Genomic DNA, 21,622 nt, shown 5'->3' with positions numbered 1-21,622 from the left:
GTTGGTTGACTAGGTTGCACAAGACCATTCTCAAATTGTTTACACTTGATTATAATCAGTAAGCATCAGCCCATATTATCTCAAGCTAGAAAAACGTGGAGGAACCACAAGAATCCAGCAAATATAAGCCTTCCAATCATCATCCTCCATTTGGCCTTGTTGGGAATGGGTAGATAAGTGAAGACTTTTTGTTTTGGTCTTCATTTTCATTTGTCTTCTTCCAAAAACGACCAGACCTATTCCCTTAAGCTTCTCTTCTTATTTATTTACTTCGATATTCACATAAGAGAATATCAAACACTAAGAACTCATAGAAGTATAGCTAGAACAAGTTCTTCACCTTTTCTGGCTGAAAATCCTATGTGTTGAAGTTTGAATTCATCTCTAATCAAGGATTCTAGCACACCTTATCTAAGACTGATCCTTTCACTTCATAAACCATATTAATTTGAGGTAAGTTGAAGCTTTCATTTGCTCATCATAAGAACCTAATTATCTATTCTTTAATGTGACTTTTGCTACGTGTTCTCCATGATGTTTGAATGATTGATGAGTTAATGATATGAAAGATGTTTTGAAAATGGGAGTATGGTTCTTGATTGATGGTCGAGTAGGCAATGGACGCGGGAGGAACCGGCGGACCCAACACATGGTGGCAAATACCTGAGGTCGAAAGACCAGTATGGAAAACCCACAATTAAAGAAATTAAATACGGCTAATACCTGAGGTCCAAAAGGCCGGTATGGAAACCCCGTATTATCTATTGGCCAAATATGATGAACAGTTCCGAAAACAAAAGCCTATTGCTATCAGTCAAGTACCACACATCAAGGGTACCCGATAAAGAGAAAGATTTCAAAGAAAAGGATCATGAATGAAGTTATATGTGATATTGTACATATTGAATGAATAACGTGTTATGTGATATATTGCTATTACATCCGTTTCAACTTGTTGAGCCATTAGCTCACTAGGTTCTTATGATGCAGGTAATGATGTACATATTTAGAAGTTGACCTAGCCAAGAGCGGCAAGACAGAGATTTGTTCATATGCCATGATTCGAGCCATTTTTGTAGCCGGGCTAGAAACTCTAATTTAATTTTGTTAACCACTATTATGGTTTTTGTACAATGTAATATTGTAAACAATATATATATATATATATATATATATATATATATATATATATATATATATATATATATATATATATATATATATATATATATATATATATATATGTACAGATTTTGAGAAAGTACAAAGTTTGATTTCTTTTCAAAGCATATTATGTATTTTTCTATTTAAACCATAATGTTTACCTGTATATAAAAAGGGTAGCATCCCTGACTTAATGGTGGTGATCCGATTGGATTCTGCTGTTAGGTTGTGGGGCGTTACAAAACATGCACAAGCACACTCGATCAAATGGACATGCACAAACGTACATTTAAAAAAACATGCGTAAAAGTGCATTCGCAAAACGTTCTTATAAACACGAACTACAATACTAAGACTTTAATACGCATCAACAAACAACAGCAAAAACACTAGATAAAAAAGATACAGTGGAGTGTAGAAATAAAACTCTACGCTTACGTTTACGTGGATATTTTTTTTTTGGATTAATTTATATTTCTGTTTGAATTGGTGGATTTGGTATCTTATAGGTACAAATCGAAAATTAGGTGTCCAGGAAGAAAAAATGATCAAAGAGTAAGAAAAGAGTTGCAATTAGGAAAATAAAATCAAATTAGCAGAGAGAATCCCTCAACATCTTTGGTAGTGTACGTCCACGAAGTCGAGCATAAATTTCTCATCCGGAGTCCAAATAAACTGGTTCCGGCGGCATTAGAAAGCTATTTCAGCTGGATACAATTCCTGTCTAACGGCAAAAATCCAAATTCGGACTCGAACATGCTCAAAATTGGATTCCAAAACCGATCATGAAAATACGTACTTCAGTTCGAGGACATGAATGCGCATCAAGAAACGTGCACAAAAACTCTCGCTAGAAAGTTACGCACACAAGTAAGAGTACAAAAGCATGCACAAAAGTACTCACCCAAAACTGCAATCGTAAAAAGGATCATGAAAACACAAACTACAATCCTAGGACATTAATACAAATCAACAAACATGCACAAGCACACTCGCTGAAATGGACATGCACAAACGTACATGTAAAAAAACATGCGCAAAGTGCATTCGCAACAACGTTCTTAAAAACACGAACTACAATACTAGGACTTTAATACGCATCAACAACAACAGCAAAAACACTAGATAAAAAAGATACAGTGGAGTGTAGAAATAAAACTCTACGTATACGTTTACGTGGATTTTTTTTTTGGATTAATTTATATTTCTGTTGGAATTGGTGGATTTGGTATCTTATAGGTACAAATCGAAAATTAGGTCTCCATGAAACAAAAATTATCAAAGAGTAAGAAAAGAGTTGCAATTAGGAAAATAAAATCAAATTAGAAGAGAGAATCCCTCAACATCATTGGTAATGTACGTCCACGAAGTCGAGCATAACTTTCTCATCCGGAGTCCAAATCAACTGCTTTCGGCGGCATTAGAAAGCTATTTCAGCTGGCTACAATTCTTGTCTAACGGCAAAAATCCAAATTCAGACTCGAACATGGTCAAAATTGGATTCCAAAAACGATCATGAAAAAATGTACTAGAGTTCGAGGACATGAATGCGCATCAAGAAACGTGCACAAAAACTCTCGCTAGAAAGACGCACATAAGTAAGAGTACAAAAGCATCTTCAAAAGTAGTCACGCAAAAAGGATCATGAAAACACAAACTACAATCCTAGGACATTAATACAAATCAACAAACATTCACAAGCACACTCGCTCAAATGGACATGCACAAACGTACATGTAAAAAATTATGCGCAAAAGTGCATTCGCAACAACGTTCTTTAAAACAAGAACTACAATACTAGGACTTTAATGCGCATCAACAAACAAAAGCAAAAACACTATATAAAAAAGATACAGTGGAGTGTGGAAATAAAACTCTACGTTTACGTTTACGTGGATTTTTTTCCGGATTAATTTATATTTCTGTTTGAATTGGTGGATTTGGTATCTTGTAGGTACAAATCGACAATTAGGTGTCCATGAAGCAAAAATGATCAAAGAGTAAGAAAAGAGTTTAATTTAGAAAAATAAAATCAAATTAGAAAAGAGAATCCCTCAACATCTTTGGTAGTATACGTCCACAAAGTCGAGCATAACTTTCTCATCCAGAGTCCAAATCAACTGGTTCCGGCGGCATTAGAAAGCTATTTCAGCTGGCTACAATTCTTGTCTAACGGCAAAAATCCAAATTCAGACTCGAACATGGTCAAAATTGGATTCCAAAAGCGATCATAAAAATACGTACTACAGTTTGAGAACATGAATGCGCATCAAGAAACGTGCACAAAAACTCTCGCTAGAAAGATATGCACATAAGTAGGAGTACAAAAGCATGCACAAAAGTACTCACGCAAAAGTGCATTCGCAAAAAGGATCGTGAAAACACAAACTACAATCCTAGGACATTAATACAAATCAACAAACATGCACAAGCTAACTCGCTCAAATGCACATGCACAAACGTACATGTAAAACAACATGCGCAAAAGTGCATTCGCAAAAACGTTCTTAAACACAAGAACTAAAATACTAGGACTTTAATACGCATCAACAAACAACATAAAAAACACTAGATAAAAAAGATACAGTGGAGTGTAGCAATAAAAAGATACAGTGGAGTGTAACAACATAAAAAACACTAGATAAAAACTCTCGCTAGAAAGATACGCACATAAGTAGGAGTACAGAAGCATGCATAAAGGATCGTGAAAACACAAACTACAATCCTATGACATTAATACAAATCAACAAATATGCAGAAGCACACTCGCTCAAATGGACATGTACAAACGTACATGTAAAAAAGCATGCGCAAAAGTGCATTCGCAACAACGTTCTTAAACACAAGAACTACAAAACAAGGACTTTAATACGCATCAACAAACAACAGCAAAAACACTAGATAAAAAAGATACAGTGGAGTGTAGAAATAAAACTCTACGTTTACGTTTACGTGGATTTTTTTCCGGAATAATTCATATTTCTATTTGAATTGGTGGATTTGGTATCTTATAGGTACAAATCGAAAATTGGGTGTCAAGGAAGCAAAAATGATCAAAGAGTAAGAAAAGAGTTGCAATTAGGAAAATAAAATCAAATTAGAAGAGAGAATCCCTCAACATCTTTGGTAGTGTACGTCCACGAAGTCGAGCATAACTTTCTCATCCGGAGTCCAAATCAACTGGTTCCGGCGGCGTTAGAAAGCTATTTCAGCTGGCTACCATTCCTGTCTAACGACAAAAATCCAAATTCGGACTCGAACATGGTCAAAATTGGATTCCAAAAGCGATCGTGAAAATACGTACTACAGTTCGAGGACATGAATGCGCATCAAGAAACGTGCACAAAAACTCTCGCTAGAAAGATACACACATAGTAGGAGTACAGAAGCATGCATAAAAAAGTACTCACGCAAAACTGAATTCGCATAAAAGATCATGAAAACACAACCTACAATCCTAGGACATTAATACAAATCAGCAAACATGCACAAGCACACTCGCTCAAATGGACATGCACAAACGTACATGTAAAAAAACATGAGCAAAAGTGCATTCGCAACAACGTTCTTAAAAACACGAACTACAATACTAGGACTTTAATACGCATCAACAAACAACAGCAAAAACACTAGAGAAAAAAGATACAGTGGAGTGTAGAAAAAAAACTCCACCTTTACGTTTACTTTGATTTTTTTTTTTGGATTAATTTATATTTCTGTTTGAATTGGTGCATTTGGTATCTTATAGGTACAAATCGACTCTTAGGTGTCCAGGAAGCAAAAATGATCAAAGAGTTAGAAAAGAGTTGCAATTAGGAAAATAAAACCAAATTAGAAGAGAGAATCCCTCAACATCTTTGGTAGTGTACGTCCACGAAGTCGAGCATAACTTTCTCATCCGGAGTCCAAATCAACTGGTTCCGGCGGCATTAAAAAGCTATTTCAGCTGGCTACAATTCCTATCCAACGGCGAAAATCCAAATTCGGACTCGAACATGGTAAAAATTGGATTCCCAAAGCGATCATGAAAATACGTACTACAGTTCGAGGACATGAATGCGCATCAAGAAACGTACACAAAAACTCTCGCTAGAAAGATACGCACATAAGTAAGAGTACAAAAGCATGCACAAAAGTACTCACGCAAAAGTGCATTCGCAAAAAGGATCGTGAAAACACAAACTACAATCCTAGGACATTAATACAAACATGCACAAGCACACTCGCTCAAATGATCAACAAACATGCACAAGCACACTCGCTCAAATGGACAAGCACAAACGCACATGTAAAAAAACATGCGCAAAAGTGCATTCGCAACAACGTTCTTAAAAACACGAACTACAATACTAGGACTTTAATACGCATCAACAAACAACATCAAAAACACTAGATAAAAAAGATACAGTGGAGTGTAGAAATAAAACTCTACGTTTACGTTTACGTGGATTTGTTTTTTGGATTAATTCATATTTCTATTTGAATTGGTGGATTTGGTATCTTATAGGTACAAATCGAAAATTGGGTGTCCAGGAAGCAAAAACGATCAAAGTGTAAGAAAAGAGTTGCAATTAGGAAAATAAAATTAAATTAGAAGAGAGAATCCCTCAACATCTTTGGTAGTGTACGTCCACGAAGTCAAGCATAACTTTCTCATCCGGAGTCCAAATCAACTGGTTCCGACGGCATTAGAAAGCTGTTTAAGCTGGCTACAATTCTTGTCTAACGGCAAAAATCCAAATTCGGACTCGAATATGGTCAAAATTGGATTCCAAAAGCGATCATAAAAATATGTACTACAGTTTGAGAACATGAATGCGCATCAAGAAACGTGCACAAAAACTCTCGCTAGAAAGATATGCACATAAGTAGGAGTACAAAAGCATGCACAAAAGTACTCACGCAAAAGTGCATTCGCAAAAAGGATCGTGAAAACACAAACTACAATCCTAGGACATTAATACAAATCAACAAACATGCACAAGCTAACTCGCTCAAATGCACATGCACAAACGTACATGTAAAACAACATGCGCAAAAGTGCATTCGCAAAAACGTTCTTAAACACAAGAACTAAAATACTAGGACTTTAATACGCATCAACAAACAACATAAAAAACACTAGATAAAAAAGATACAGTGGAGTGTAGCAATAAAAAGATACAGTGGAGTGTAACAACATAAAAAACACTAGATAAAAACTCTCGCTAGAAAGATACGCACATAAGTAGGAGTACAGAAGCATGCATAAAGGATCGTGAAAACACAAACTACAATCCTATGACATTAATACAAATCAACAAATATGCAGAAGCACACTCGCTCAAATGGACATGTACAAACGTACATGTAAAAAAGCATGCGCAAAAGTGCATTCGCAACAACGTTCTTAAACACAAGAACTACAAAACAAGGACTTTAATACGCATCAACAAACAACAGCAAAAACACTAGATAAAAAAGATACAGTGGAGTGTAGAAATAAAACTCTACGTTTACGTTTACGTGGATTTTTTTCCGGAATAATTCATATTTCTATTTGAATTGGTGGATTTGGTATCTTATAGGTACAAATCGAAAATTGGGTGTCAAGGAAGCAAAAATGATCAAAGAGTAAGAAAAGAGTTGCAATTAGGAAAATAAAATCAAATTAGAAGAGAGAATCCCTCAACATCTTTGGTAGTGTACGTCCACGAAGTCGAGCATAACTTTCTCATCCGGAGTCCAAATCAACTGGTTCCGGCGGCGTTAGAAAGCTATTTCAGCTGGCTACCATTCCTGTCTAACGACAAAAATCCAAATTCGGACTCAAACATGGTCAAAATTGGATTCCAAAAGCGATCGTGAAAATACGTACTACAGTTCGAGGACATGAATGCGCATCAAGAAACGTGCACAAAAACTCTCGCTAGAAAGATACACACATAGTAGGAGTACAGAAGCATGCATAAAAAAGTACTCACGCAAAACTGAATTCGCATAAAAGATCATGAAAACACAAACTACAATCCTAGGACATTAATACAAATCAGCAAACATGCACAAGCACACTCGCTCAAATGGACATGCACAAACGTACATGTAAAAAAACATGAGCAAAAGTGCATTCGCAACAACGTTCTTAAAAACACGAACTACAATACTAGGACTTTAATACGCATCAACAAACAACAGCAAAAACACTAGAGAAAAAAGATACAGTGGAGTGTAGAAAAAAAACTCCACCTTTACGTTTACTTTGATTTTTTTTTTTGGATTAATTTATATTTCTGTTTGAATTGGTGCATTTGGTATCTTATAGGTACAAATCGACTCTTAGGTGTCCAGGAAGCAAAAATGATCAAAGAGTTAGAAAAGAGTTGCAATTAGGAAAATAAAACCAAATTAGAAGAGAGAATCCCTCAACATCTTTGGTAGTGTACGTCCACGAAGTCGAGCATAACTTTCTCATCCGGAGTCCAAATCAACTGGTTCCGGCGGCATTAAAAAGCTATTTCAGCTGGCTACAATTCCTATCCAACGGCGAAAATCCAAATTCGGACTCGAACATGGTAAAAATTGGATTCCCAAAGCGATCATGAAAATACGTACTACAGTTCGAGGACATGAATGCGCATCAAGAAACGTACACAAAAACTCTCGCTAGAAAGATACGCACATAAGTAAGAGTACAAAAGCATGCACAAAAGTACTCACGCAAAAGTGCATTCGCAAAAAGGATCGTGAAAACACAAACTACAATCCTAGGACATTAATACAAACATGCACAAGCACACTCGCTCAAATGATCAACAAACATGCACAAGCACACTCGCTCAAATGGACAAGCACAAACGCACATGTAAAAAAACATGCGCAAAAGTGCATTCGCAACAACGTTCTTAAAAACACGAACTACAATACTAGGACTTTAATACGCATCCACAAACAACATCAAAAACACTAGATAAAAAAGATACAGTGGAGTGTAGAAATAAAACTCTACGTTTACGTTTACGTGGATTTGTTTTTTGGATTAATTCATATTTCTATTTGAATTGGTGGATTTGGTATCTTATAGGTACAAATCGAAAATTGGGTGTCCAGGAAGCAAAAACGATCAAAGTGTAAGAAAAGAGTTGCAATTAGGAAAATAAAATTAAATTAGAAGAGAGAATCCCTCAACATCTTTGGTAGTGTACGTCCACGAAGTCAAGCATAACTTTCTCATCCGGAGTCCAAATCAACTGGTTCCGACGGCATTAGAAAGCTGTTTAAGCTGGCTACAATTCTTGTCTAACGGCAAAAATCCAAATTCGGACTCGAATATGGTCAAAATTGGATTCCAAAAGCGATCATGAAAATACGTACTACAGTTCGAGGACATGAATGCGCATCAAGAAACGTGCACAAAAACTCTCGCTAGAAAGATACGCACATAAGTAGAAGTACAGAAGCATGCATAAAAAAGTACTTACGCAAAACTGAATTCGCAAAAAGGATCATGAAAACACAAACTACAATCCTATGACATTAATACAAATCAACAAATATGCAGAAGCACACTCGCTCAAATGGACATGCACAAACGTACATGTAAAAAAGCATGCGCAAAAGTGCATTCGCAACAACGTTCTTAAAAACACGAATTCAATACTAGGACTTTAATACGCATCAACAAACAACAGCAAAAACACTAGATAAAAAAGATACAGTGGAGTGTAGAAATAAAACTCTACGTTTACGTTTACGTGGATTTTTTTTCCGGAATAATTTATATTTCTATTTGAATTTTTGGATTTGGTATATTATAGGTACAAATCGAAAATTAGGTGTCCAGGAAGCAAAAATGATCAAAGAGTAAGAAAAAAGTTGCAATTAGGAAAATAAAATCAAATTAGAAGAGAGAATCCCTCAACATCTTTTGTAGTGTACGTCCACGAAGTCGAGCATAACTTTCTCATCTGGAGTCCAAATCAACTGGTTCCGGCGGCATTAGAAAGCTATTTCAGTTGGATAAAATTCTTGTCTACCGGCAAAAATCCAAATTCAGACTCAAACATGGTCAAAATTGGATTCCAAAAGCGATCAAGAAAATACGTACTACAGTTCGAGGACATGAATGCGCATCAAGAAACGTGCAGAAAACTCTCGCTAGAAAGATACGCACATAAGTAAGAGTACAAAAGCATGCACAAAAGTACTCACGCAAAAGTGCATTCGCAAAAAGGATCATGAAAACACAAACTACAATCCTAGGACATTAATACAAATCAGCAAACATGCACAAGCACACTCGCTCAAATGGACATGCACAAACGTACATGTAAAAAAACATGAGCAAAAGTGCATTCGCAACAACGTTCTTAAAAACACGAAGTACAATACTAGGACTTTAATACGCATCAACAAACAACATAAAAAACACTAGATAAAAAAGATACAGTGGAGTGTAGAAATAAAACTCTACGTTTACGTTTACGTGGATTTGTTTTTTGGATTAATTTATATTTCTGTTTGAATTGGTGGATTTGGTATCTTATAGGTACAAATCGAAAATTAGGTGTCCAGGAAGCAAAAATGATCAAAGAGCAAGAAAAGAGGTGCAATTAGGAAAATAAAATCAAATTAGAAGAGAGAATCCCTCAGCATCTTTGGTAGTGTACGTCCACGAAGTCGAGCATAACTTTCTCATCTGGAGTCCAAATCAACTGGTTCCGGCGGCATTAGAAAGCTATTTCAGCTTGCTACAATTCCTGTCTAACGGCAAAAATCCAAATTCGGACTCGAACATGGTCAAAATTGGATTTCAAAAGCGATCATGAAAATACGTACTACAGTTCGAGCACATGAATGCGCATCAAGAAACGTGCACAAAAACTCTCGCTAGAAAGATACCCACATAAATAAGAGTAGAAAAGCATGCACAAAAGTACTCACGCAAAAGTGCATTCGCAAAAAGGATCATGAAAACACAAACTACAATCCTAGGACATTAATGCAAATCAACAAACATGCACAAGCACACTCGGTCAAATGGACATGCACAAACGTTCATGTAAAAAAACATGCGCAAAAGTGCATTCGCAACAACGTTCTTAAAATTAAGAACTACAAAACAAGGACTTTAATATGCATCAACAAACAACAGCAAAAAGACTAGATAAAAAAGATACAGTGGAGTGTAGAAATAAAACTCTACGTTTACGTTTACGTGGATTTTTTTCCGGAATAATTTATATTTCTATTTGAATTGGTGGATTTGGTATATTATAGGCACAAATCGAAAATTAGGTGTCCAGGAAGCAAAAATGATCAAAGAGTAAGTAAAGAGTTGCAATTAGGAAAATACAATCAAATTAGAAGAGAGAGTCCCTCAACATATTTGGTAGTGTACGTCCACGAAGTCGAGCATAACTTTCTCATCTGGAGTCCAAATCAAGTGGTTCCTGCGGCATTAGAAAGCTATTTCAGCTGGATATTCTTGTCTACCAGCAAAAATCCAAATTCGGACTCAAACATGGTCAAAATTGGATTCCAAAAGCGATCAAGAAAATACGTACTACAGTTCGAGGACATGAATGCGCATCAAGAAACGTGCAGAAAACTCTCGCTAGAAAGATACGCACATAAGTAAGAGTACAAATGCATGCACAAAAGTACTCACGCAAAAGTGCATTCGCAAAAAGGATCATGAAAACACAAACTACAATCCTAGGACATTAATGCAAATCAGCAAACATGCACAGGCACACTCGCGCAAATGGACATGCACAAACGTACATGTAAAATAACATGAGCAAAAGTGCATTCGCAACAACGTTCTGAAAAACACGAAGTACAATACTAGGACTTTAATACGCATCAACAAACAACATCAAAAACACTAGATAAAAAAGATACAGTGGAGTGTAGAAAATAAATCTCTACGTTTACGTTTACGTGGATTTGTTTTTTGGATTAATTTATATTTCTGTTTGAATTGGTGGATTTGGTATCTTATAGGTACAAATCGAAAATTAGGTGTCCAGGAAGCAAAAATGATCAAAGAGTAAGATAAGGGCTGCAATTAGGAAAATAAAATCAAATTAGAAGAGAGAATCCCTCAGCATCTTTGGTAGTGTACGTCCACGAAGTCGAGCATAACTTTCTCATCCGGAGTCCAAATCAACTGGTTCCGGCGGCATTAGAAAGCTATTTCAGCTGGATAACATTCCTGTCTAACGGCAAAAATCCAAATTCGGACTCAAACATGGTCAAAATTGGATTCCAAAAGCGATCAAGAAAATACGTACTACAGTTCGAGGACATGAATGCGCATCAAGAAACGTGCAGAAAACTCTCGCTAGAAAGATACGCACATAAGTAAGAGTACAAAAGCATGCACAAAAGTACTCACGCAAAAGTGCATTCGCAAAAAGGATCATGAAAACACAAACTACAATCCTAGGACATTAATACAAATCAGCAAACATGCACAAGCACACTCGCTCAAATGGACATGCACAAACGTACATGAAAAAAAACATGAGCAAAAGTGCATTCGCAACAATGTTCTTAAAAACACGAACTACAATACTAGGACTTTAATACGCATCAACAAACAACATAAAAAACACTCGATAAAAAAGATACGGTGGAGTGTAGAAATAAAACTCTACGTTTACGTTTACGTGGATTTTTTTCCGGAATAATTTATATTTCTGCTTGAATTGGTGGATTTGGTATCTTATAGGTACAAATCGAAAATTAGGTGTCCAGGAAGCAAAAATGATCAAAGAGTAAGAAAAGAGTTGCAATTAGGAAAATAAAATCAAATTAGAAGAGAGAATCCCTCAACATCTTTTGTAGTGTACGTCCACGAAGTCGAGCATAACTTTCTCATCTGGAGTCCAAATCAACTGGTTCCGGTGGCATTAGAAAGCTATTTCAGCTGGATAAAATTCCTGTCTAACGGCAAAAATCCAAATTTGGACTCAAACATGGTCAAAATTGGATTCCAAAAGCGATCAAAAAAATACGTACTACAGTTCGAGGACATGAATGCGCATCAAGAAACATGCAGAAAACTCTCGCTAGAAAGATACCCACATAAGTAAGAGTAGAAAAGCATGCACAAAAGTACTCACGCAAAAGTGCATTCGCAAAAAGGATCATGAAAACACAAACTACAATCCTAGGACATTAATACAAATCAGCAAACATGCACAAGCACACTCGCTCAAATGGACATGCACAAACGTACATGTAAAAAAACATGAGCAAAAGTGCATTCGCAAAAACGTTCTTAAAAACACGAACTACAATACTAGGACTTTAATACGCATCAACAAACAACATCAAAAACACTAGATAAAAAAGATACAGTGGAGTGTAGAAATAAAACTCTACGTTTACGTTTACGTGGATTTGTTTTTTGGATTAATTCATATTTCTATTTGAATTGGTGGATTTGGTATCTTATAGGTACAAATCGAATATTGGGTGTCCAGGAAGCAAAAATGATCAAAGAGCAAGAAAAGAGTTGCAATAAGGAAAATAAAATCAAACTAGAAGAGAGAATCCCTCAGCATCTTTGGTGATGTACGTCCACGAAGTCGAGCATAACTTTCTCATCCGGAGTCCAAATCAACTGGTTCCGGCCGCATAAGAAAGCTATTTCAGCTGGCTACAATTCCTGACTAACGGCAAAAATCCAAATTCGGGCTCGAACATGGTCAAAATTGGATTGCAAAAGCGATCATGAAAATACGTACTACAATTCGAGGACATGAATGCGCATCAAGAAACGTGCACAAAAACTCTCGCTAGAAAGATACGCACATAAGTAAGAGTACAAAAGCATGCACAAAAGTACTCACGCAAAAGTGCATTCGCAAAAAGGATCATGAAAACACAAATTACAATCCTCGGACAGTAATACAAATCAACAAACATGCACAATCACACTCGCTCAAATGGACATGCACAAACGTACATGTAAAAAAACATGAGCAAAAGTGCATTCGCAACAACGTTCTTAAAAAAAAGTACTACAGTACTAGGACTTTAATACGCATCAACAAACTCCAGCGAAAATACTAGATAAAAAAGATACAGTGGACTGTAGAAATAAAACTCTATGTTTACGTTTACGTGGATTTTTTTTTTTTTGGATTAATTTATATTTCTGTTTGAATTGGTGGATTTGGTATCTTATAGGTACAAATCGAAAAATAAGTGTCCAGGAAGCAAAAATGATCAAAGAGTAAGAAAAGAGTTGCAATTAGGAAAATAAAATCAAATAAGAAGAGAGAATCCTCAACATCTTTGGTAGTGTACGTCCACGAAGTCGAGCATAACTTTCTCATCCGGAGTCCAAATCAACTGGTTCCGGCGGCATAAGAAAGCTGTTTCAGCTGGCTACAATTCCTGACCAACGGCAAAAATCCAAATTCGAGCTCGAACATGGTCAAAATTGGATTCCAAAAGCGATCATGAAAATACGTACTACAGTTCGAGGACATGAATTCGCATCAAGAAACGTGCACAAACACTCTCGCTAGAAAGATACGCACATAAGAAAGAGTACAAAAGCATGCACAAAAGTACTCACGTAAAAGTGCATTCGCAAAAAGGATCATGAAAACACAAACTACAATCCTAGGACATTAATACAAATCAACAAACATGCACAAGCACACTCGGTCAAATGGACATGCACAAACGTTCATGTAAAAAAACATGCGCAAAAGTGCATTCGCAACAACGTTCTTAAAAACACGAACTACAATATTAGGACTTTAATACGCATCAACAAACAACAGCAAAAACACTAGATAAAAAAGATATAGTAGAGTGTTGAAATAAAACTCTACGTTTATGTTTACGTGGATTTTTTTTTTAGATTAATTTATATTTCTGTTTGAATTGGTGGATTTAGTATCTTTTAGGTACAAATCGAAAATTAGGTGTCCAGGAAGCAACAATGATCAAAGATTAAGAAAAGAGTTGCAATTAGGAATATCAAATCAAATTAGAAGAGAGAATCCCTCAACATATTTGATAGTGTACATCCACAAAGTCCAGAATAACTTTCTCATCCGGACTCCAAATCAACTGGTTCAGGCGGCATTAGAAAGCTATTTCAGCTGGCTACAATTCCTGTTTAACGGCAAAAATCCAAATTCGGACTCGAACATGGTCAAAATTGGAGATCTAAAGCGATCATGAAAATACGTACTATAGTTCGAGGACATGAATGCGCATCAAGAAACGTGCACAAAAACTTTCGCTAGAAAAATACGCACATAAATTAGAGTATAAAAGCATGCACAAAAGTACTCACGCAAAAGTGCATTCGCAAAGAGCATCATGAAAACACAAACTACAATCCTAGGACATTAATACAAATCAACAAACATGCACAAGCACACTCGCTCAAATGGACATACACAAACGTACATGTAAAAAAACATGCGCAAAAGTGCATTCGCAACAACGTTCTTAAAAACACGAACTACAATACTAGGACTTTAATACGCATCAACAAAGAACAACAAAAATACTAGATAAAAAAGATACAGTGGAGTGTAGAAATAAAACTCTACGTTTACGTTTACGTGGATTTTTTTTTTTGGATTAATTTATATTTCCGTATGAATTGTTGGATTTGGTATCTTATAGATACAAATCGAAAATTAGGTGTCCAGGAAGCAAAAATGATCAAAGAGTAAGAAAAGAGTTGCAATTAGGAAAATAAAATCAAATTTGAAGAGGGAATCCCTCAACATCTTTGGTAGTGTACGTCCACGAAGTCGAGCATAACTTTCTCATCCGGAGTCCAAATCAACTGGTTCAGGCGGCATTAGAAAGCTATTTCAGCTGGCTACAATTCCTGTCCAACGGCGAAAATCCAAATTCGGACTCGAACATGGTAAATATTGGATTCCCAAAGCGATCATGAAAATACGTACTACAGTTCGAGGTCATGAATGCGCATCAAGAAACGTACACAAAAACTCCCGCTATAAAGATACGCACATAAGTAAGAGTACAAAAGCATGCACAAAAGTACTCACGCAAAAGTGCATTCGCAAAAACGATCGTGAAAACACAAACTACAATCCTAGGACATTAATTCAAATCAACAAACATGCACAAGCACACTCGCTCAAATGGACAAGCACAAACGCACATGTAAAAAAACATGCGCAAAAGTGCATTCGCAACAACGTTCTTAAAAACACGAACTACAATACTAGGACTTTAATACGCATCAACAAACAACATAAAAAACACTAGATAAAAAAGATACAGTGGAGTGTAGAAATAAAACTCTACGTTTACTTTTACGTGGATTTGTTTTTTGGATTAATTCATATTTCTATTTGAATTGGTGGATTTGGTATCTTATAGGTACAAATCGAAAATTGGGTGTCCAGGAAGCAAAAAAGATCAAAGAGCAAGAAAAGTGTTGCAATTAGGAAAATAAAATCAAACTAGAAGAGAGAATCCCTCAGCATCTTTGGTAGTGTACGTCCACGAAGTCGAGCATAACTTTCTCATCCGGAGTCCAAATCAACTGGTTCCGGCCGCATAAGAAAGCTATTTCAGCTGGATAAAATTCCTGTCTAACGGCAAAAATCCAAATTCGGACTCAAACATGGTCAAAATTGGATTCCAAAAGCGATCATGAAAATACGTACTACAGTTCGAGGACATGAATGCGCATCAAGAAACGTGCACAAAAACTCTCGCTAGAAAGATACGCACATAAGTAAGAGTACAAAAGCATGCACAAAAGTACTCACGCAAAAGTGCATTCGCAAAAAGGATCGTGAAAACACAAACTACAATCCTAGGACATTAATACAAATCAACAAATATGCACAAGCTAACTCGCTCAAATGGACATGCACAAACGTACATGTAAAAAAGCATGCGCAAAAGTGCATTCGCAACAACGTTCTTAAAAAGACGAATTCAATACTAGGACTTTAATACGCATCAACAAACAACAGCAAAAACACTAGATAAAAAAGATACAGTGGAGTGTAGAAATAAAACTCTACGTTTACGTTTACGTGGATTTTTTTCCGGAATAATTTATATTTCTGGTTGAATTGGTGGATTTGGTATATTATAGGTACAAATCGAAAATTAGGTGTCCAGGAAGCAAAAATGATCAAAGATTAAGAAAAGAGTTGCAATTAGGAATATCAAATCAAATTAGAAGAGAGAATCCCTCAACATATTTGATAGTGTACGTCCACGAAGTCCAGAATAACTTTCTCATCCGGACTCCAAATCAACTGGTTCAGGCGGCATTAAAAAGCTATTTCAGCTGGCTACAATTCCTGTCTAACGGCAAAAATCCAAATTCGGACTCGAACATGGTCAAAATTGGATTCCTAAAGCGATCATGAAAATACGTACTATAGTTCGAGGACATGAATGCGCATCAAGAAACGTGCACAAAAACTTTCGCTAGAAAAATACGCACATAAATTAGAGTACAAAAGCATGCACAAAAGTACTCACGCAAAAGTGCATTCGCAAAGAGGATCATGAAAACACAAACTACAATCCTAGGACATTAATACAAATCAGCAAACATGCACAAGCACACTCGCTCGAATGGACATGCACAAACGTACATGTAAAAAAACATGAGCAAAAGTGCATTCGCAACAACATTCTTAAAAACACGAAGTACAATACTAGGACTTTAATACGCATCAACAAACAACAGCAAAAACACTAGATAAAAAAGATATAGTAGAGTGTAGAAATAAAACTCTACGTTTATGTTTACGTGGATTTTTTTTTTAGATTAATTTATATTTCTGTTTGAATTGGTGGATTTAGTATCTTATAGGTACAAATCGAAAATTAGGTGTCCAGGAAGCAAAAATGATCAAAGAGTAAGAAAAGAGTTGCAATTAGGAAAATAAAATCAAATTTGAAGAGAGAATCCCTCAGCATCTTTGGTAGTGTACGTCCACGAAGTCGAGCATAACTTTCTCATCCGGAGTCCAAATCAACTGATTCCGGCCGCATAAGAAAGCTATTTCAGCTGGATAAAATTCCTGTCTAACGGCAAAAATCCAAATTCGGACTCAAACATGGTCAAAATTCGATTCCAAAAGCGATCATGAAAATACGTACTACAGTTCGAGGACATGAATGCGCATCAAGAAACGTGCACAAAAACTCTCGCTAGAGAGATACGCACATAAGTAAGAGTACAAAAGCATGCACAAAAGTACTCACGCAAAAGTGCATTCGCAAAAAGGATCGTGAAAACACAAACTACAATCCTAGGACATTAATACAAATCAACAAACATGCACAAGCACACTCGCTCAAATGGACATGCACAAACGTACATGTAAAAAAACATGCGCAAAAGTGCATTTGCAACAACGTTCTTAAAAACACGAACTACAATATTAGGACTTTAATACGCATCAACAAACAACAGAAAAAACACTAGATAAAAAAGATACAGTGGAGTGAAGAAATAAAACACTACGTTAACGTTTACGTGGATTTTGTTTTTTTGGATTAATTTATATTTCTGTTTGAATTGGTGGATTTGGTATCTTATAGGTACAAATCGAAAATTAGGTGTCCAGGAAGCAACAATGATCAAAGAGTAAGGAAAGAGTTGCAATTAGGAAAATAAAATAAAATTAGAAGAGAGAATCCCTCAACATCTTTGGTAGTGTACGTCCACGAAGTCGAGCATAACTTTCTCATCTGGAGTCCCAATCAACTGGTTCCGTGATGTGATCCCAATCACATCAAGCAATCAACGATTTCAAAGGTTTTCGATTCAGATTTTACATTGGTCCAGATCACATTTGAGAGGCTTTAACCATAAAGATATTAATCTTGGAATGTTGTAATTGATGCAATCACATATTACAAGCCTTTGGAATGTTCAAGATGTGAGCAAGGAAAGATACACACGTTTTTTAGGAGATATGAGGGCTCTTTATTAGTGCATTTCAGCCTTGGAAGATCAAGACCATGATTTAAAAAGCTTTCTTAATTTTGATTCAATAAATGTTAATTAGATTGGCTGATTAGTGGTTGATTTGATAAGATAGATAATAATTCCTTGTTCTTAGTTTGTTTCCATAGTTTAGAGTAGCTGAACTCTATATAAAGGGATCAACTTGTATGAATAAAAACACAACAATGTATTGAAATCATTTTGAATAAGAGTGTGTCTCTTCGGTTCTTCAAGAACCATTGTTTTTAAAATAAACTTATCGGAGTTGTTCTCCGTGGCGTTCGCCCCTGACTCATCAATCAATCTTCCGCAATTGATTGTGGCGTCTTCGCATACCAAGGTTCTTGCCTCTTTATAGGCAATGGGTCGAGGTCCCACCCCATTGAATCCTTCTTTGGACGGTCGAGGATTTGAAATCCGAAGTATTGATACCGGGTCTCGGCACATGGTTGGCGTGGTTCGTATCATTTGGTATCAGAGCCAACTTCCGGAGAAGGTTTCGCCTATCCTTTTGAGTTTTTTTTTTTGTTTTTTTTTTCTTTTTTTTGGTTGAGTCTTCTGGTTTTCCTTACATTTTCTTCTTCCTAGTGTCATCTTTTTGTTTCTTTCATCAGGTCTGTTCTTGTGTCTTTTAAGTTCTTCTACTCCTTATCTATCTTTGTTCTTCTAGAGTCGATCGTAAAAAAAAAAAAGAAAATTAAAATAAAAAAATTAGAAAAAAAAAGAGTGCGTTTTGTTATTCCTTAATCTCGTGAACTCTATTAAGTCTGTTTCTTGTGGCGTCAACATTATAACATTGGTTCGTGGTTCTATATAGCCATTGGGTCAAGTTGGTTGTTCCATACTTCCGGTTTACGTTTCTATATAAACGTTAGCTAGGTCGGGGTGCTAACAAGGAAAATTTAATCTTGTTTATTGGATAAGGAGTTTCAATATTGAGAAGAAAAAAAAAGTACCAAGTTCAACCAAGACCTTTCACCCTCATTGATTCGCTTTCAATACTACACGCTCATTCCAAGGAATCGAATTCGAGGACGAATTCTTTTGAAGAAAGGGAGTATGATGTGATCCCAATCACATCAAGAAATCAACGATTTCAAAGGTTTTCGATTCAGATTTTACATTGGTCCAGATCACATTTGAGAGGCTTTAACCATAAAGATATCAATCTTGGAATGTTGTAATTGATGCAATCACATATTATAAGCCTTTGGAATATTCAAGATTTCAGCAAGGAAAGATACACACGTTTTTTAGGAGATATGAGGGCTCTTTATTAGTGCATTTCAACCTTGGAAGATCAAGACCATGATTTAAAAAGCTTTCTTAATTTAGATTCAATAAATGTTAATTAGATTGGCTGATTAGTGGCTGATTTGATTAGATAGATAATAATTCCTTGTTCTTAGTTTGTTTCCATAGATTAGAGTAGCTGAACCCTATATAAAGGGATCAACTTGTATGAATAAAAACACAACAATGTATTGAAATCATTTCGAATAAGAGTGTGTCTCTTCGGTTCTTCAAGAACCATTGTTTTTAAAATAAACTTATCGGAGTTGTTCTCCGTCGCGTTCGCCCCTGACTCATCAATCAATCTTCCGCAATTGATTGTGGCGTTTTCGCATACCAAGGTTCTTGCCTCTTTATACGCAATGGGTCGAGGTCCCACCACATTGAATCCTTCTTTGGACGGTCGAGGATTTGAAATTCGAAGTATTGATACCGGGTCTCGGCACATGGTTGGCGTGGTTCGTATCATTCCGGCGGCATTAGAAAGCTATTTCAGCTGGATACAATTCCTGTCTAACGGCAAAAATCCAAATTCGGACTCGAACATGGTCAAAATTGGATTCCAAAAGCGATCATGAAAATACGTACTACAGTTCGAGGACATGAATGCGCATCAAGAAACGTGCACAAAAACTCTCGCTAGAAAGATACGCACATAAGTAAGAGTGCAAAAGCATGCACAAAAGTACTCACGCAAAAGTGCATTCGCAAAAAGGATCATGAAAACACAAACTACAATCCTAGGACATTAATTCAAATCAACAAACATGTAATGCCCAATCAATCCATACATGGCCAATAATAAGCATATTGCATCAATGCATATAGGCACAGTTCATGATGCATGATCACGACTACTTGCTACACATGTGCCTTAATTGTGTTTTAATACGTGATCGAATACTTTTCTTAAACTGTGATAATACATGATACATGTTATTGAACTTCTACTCTATGATTTAACATGAACTTAAGTGATTTATTGTAGTGAGAATCTCAGTTTCTCGGTTAGGAAGGGATCAATGTGCTAAACGGTGATATATTTGTCTTAATTGCATATCTGCATTTTAATTACATTTTAATATGATTAATTACATATGTAATTACTTGAAGTAACTCATATTAGACTAAAACCAAAAGTATGCAAAAGGGTGCAATTTGATTGGTTGGTTGACTAGGTTGCACAAGACCATTCTCAAATTGTTTACACTTGTTTATAATGAGTAAGCATCAGCCCATATTATCTCAAGCTAGAAAAACGTGGAGGAACCACAAGAATCCAGCAAATATAAGCCTTCCAATCATCATCCTCCATTTGGCCTTGTTGGGAATGGGTAGATAAGTGAAGACTTTGTGTTTTGGTCTTCATTTTCATTTGTCTTCTTCCAAAAACGACCAGACCAGTTCCCTTAAGCTTCTCTTCTTATTTCTTCACTTCCATATTCACATAAGAGAATATCAAACCCTAATAACTCATAGAAGTATAGCTAGAACATGTTCTTCACATTTTCTAGCTGAAAATACTATGTTTTGATGTTTGAATTCATCTCTAATCAAGGCTTCTAGCACACCTTATCGAAGACTGATCCTTTCACTTCATAAACCATATTGATTTTGAGGTAAGTTGAAGCTTTCATTTTCTCATCATAAGAACTTAATTATGTATTCTTTAATGTGACTTTTGCTACGTGTTCTCCATGATGTTTGAATGATTGATGAGTTAATGATATGAAAGATGTTTTGAAAATGGGAGTATGGTACTTCATTGATGGTTGAGTGGGCATGGGACGCGGGAGGAACCGGCGGACCCAACACATGGTGACAAATACCTGAGGTCGAAAGACCAGTATGGAAAACCCACAATTAAAGAAATTAAATACGGCTAATACCTGAGGTCCAAAAGGCCGGTATAGAAACCCCGTATTATCTATTGGCCAAATATGATGAACAGGTTCCGAAAACGAAAGCCTATTGCTATCAGTCAAGTACCACACTTCAAGGGTACCCGATAAAGAGAAAGATTTCAAAGAAAAGGATCACGAATGAAGTTATATGTGATATTGTACATATTGAATGAATAACGTGTTATGTGATATATTGCTATTACATCCGTTTCAACTTGCTGAGCCATTAGCTCACTAGGTTCTTATGATGCAGGTAACTATGTACATGTGTAGAAGTTGA

At 36.1% G+C, this 21,622-nt stretch overlaps 1 long non-coding RNA gene across 1 annotated transcript; it reads left to right on the top strand.

Annotated features, from left to right (window-relative positions):
* Nucleotides 1-462: 462 nt before the first annotated feature.
* LOC148772263 (uncharacterized) lies at nt 463-21,445 on the top strand. Its single transcript, XR_016034907.1, has 2 exons — nt 463-728; nt 21,273-21,445. It is a non-coding gene; the product is annotated as an uncharacterized LOC148772263 (long non-coding RNA).
* Nucleotides 21,446-21,622: the final 177 nt, after the last annotated feature.

This window comes from Erythranthe guttata, chromosome 2 (assembly GCF_056151865.1).
Source record: "Erythranthe guttata isolate IM_541 chromosome 2, IM_541, whole genome shotgun sequence".
NCBI classification, from domain to species: Eukaryota; Viridiplantae; Streptophyta; class Magnoliopsida; order Lamiales; family Phrymaceae; genus Erythranthe; species Erythranthe guttata.
Note: the sequence above shows the minus strand (reverse complement) of the source record. Positions and strands in the feature narration are given on the sequence as shown.